Consider the following 2,394-nt stretch of genomic DNA (forward strand, 5'->3'; position numbering starts at 1 on the left):
TATATATTATAAACTAATTTTGTACATATTTTGAATAATTTTCTTTTTAAGTTTTAATTATTTGTATAATTATTTGCATAATTATGTTTTAATTAACTTAAATCAATTTCAAATCAATTTCCAAAAATTCCAAAAAAATTAGTTTTGTTTTAAAATTAATTAACAAATATTTTGTACATATTTTAAACTTAATTTCTAGGTTTAAATCTATTTTCATCTTTTTTCTTCATTTTAATTTAATTAATCATGCATTAATTATAATTAAAACCAATCATAAAAATTCCAAAAACATGCCTTTTATGTTTCTTGCAATTTAAAATTCCTAGATAAATGTATAGGATGTCAAATTCATGTAAATAGGCTAGTTTACATTTCCCGCACAATCGATGTAATAGCGTAGATTTACTTTCCGCACTTTACATTTCCGCACTTTAATTTCCAGCACATATAAACTGCGTGTATGTCAAAGATAAAATTGAACCGTTAGATCACTAACTTCAAAGATAAATATCTGAATACAAACACAATCACACTTGCACCTCTTGAGGTAATCCCTTCTCATTCCTTTCAAAATCAAAGTCAAAATTCTACTGTTTCGAGTACAAAATCGAACCTTGCTTTTATATCCGGTGAAAGGATAGATTTTTAAAGGAAATAGGATAAAGACCTTACAACTCAGGGTAGACCTCCTAGTTTGCTTGCTCAAATCAAAACAAACAAAATTCTCATACACTGTTGATTTTTTCAAAACTTTCAAAAAAGACAATACTTTGTATACATCCAAACACGGGTTATTACAAAGTTAACGTTCTTTTCAAAACATCTTTCGAAAGATAAACAAGCATTTTGTATACATCCACACACGGATCATTACAAAATTCAATTTACAAAGGTATTTGAAACCACATATGAGCAATTTCAGAGCAATTGAAAAGTGATCGAAAAACAAGTGAGCTAAGCAAACTTAAGAGCCCATGGATAACCATGGATACAAAGGGTGCTAACACCTTCCCTTTGTATAACCTACCCCCTTACCCATAATTTCTTAAAGGTCTTTTTTCTGTTTCTTTTATAAACCTTTCCTTAATTGGATAAAATAAAAGGTCGGTGGCGACTCTGTGATATTTTCAAAAAAATGCGAAAGCATTAAGCGACAAAAAAGAGTCAGTTCACGTATCTCTACAGATCAGAGGTATGGCCCGGTATTAAAAAAATCGGAGGTCCACAGCTTCGATTTCAATCATCTTCATCATAAATAACATCCTCGGAAATGGCCATAAAAAAGCCATTTATTCTCAAGAATGGCTATTGAAAGCCATTTTTTTCGAACTCTAATTCTTCAAGACACATATTCTTCAATCAAAATCTCCAGCTAACAAATTGCCCCCAATAAATGTCTGTTTCGTAAAACAAGAGAAATAGGCGTTTCTTGTCATGATGAGATTTCGTTTTACTCATACCTTTTAGAGTTCCAAGATACCTGACTAACGTCATAATCATTTATGACTTATCTTTCAAAACATCTTGTCATTTTCAAAAACGTCTCTTCAAAGCGTGCGTTCCCACGTTTTGTCATTACTTGTGATCATTTCTCCTAGATACTAGGAGTAAGGCTAATAACTGTTCGACCGCCGTTAGATTAAATCAGCTCTTGCCGCGTGTCCTTTTGACCTTTATTCAAAAAGATTTGAAAACGTTCTTACTAAACCTCTAAATACCTAAGCTTTAGCCTTCAGGGTTTTCTCCTTATTACACAACTTTGTTCTCCATCTTTCTGAAACTAAACACAAAAACCCTTTTTAGGTTTTAAACCTAACTCTTGAAGCAATTTCATCCATGGCGTCTTCCACCATCCAAATCCCCACATCGGAGACTTCAAATACTCTCCAATCTGTTCAACAGTTTCAACGCCCTACACAGGTGGGTAACCAGCAATACATTCCAGACCCAAACTTAGTAGAGGCTCGCGATATTTACGCCTCTCAAGTAATCATCCCTTTTGTTCTTTCTGGAAAAACTCATGCTTTTATGGGTCCTTTACCTGGAAATAGTAGTTCTTCTCAGGGTAAATTCTTTCCTGCTTATTATAAGACTAGGCCCTTAGTTAGCAAGAACCAAATAGACTAAGGGGGTAACCTAATCTTAGTTGACACCACCAATGCGGATGATGCTTCGACTGAAGCCGCCGCGGCTCCGAAGAAAAATAGATTGAATTATATGACCAATTTTCTCAAAGTATTTAGATCAATCCCTTTGGCAAAAGATCCTGAACTTTATTATGCTTGGTTGGCTAAAGTAGAAACCAAAAAGGATTCGTTCTGGAAAGACTTAGGGATTTATGATTTGATTCAATTGTCTAAGACATGCTTAGAATACAACCAAGCCATGTTAGTA

Source organism: Vicia villosa, linkage group LG7, assembly GCF_029867415.1.
Source record: "Vicia villosa cultivar HV-30 ecotype Madison, WI linkage group LG7, Vvil1.0, whole genome shotgun sequence".
Lineage (NCBI taxonomy): Eukaryota > Viridiplantae > Streptophyta > Magnoliopsida > Fabales > Fabaceae > Vicia > Vicia villosa.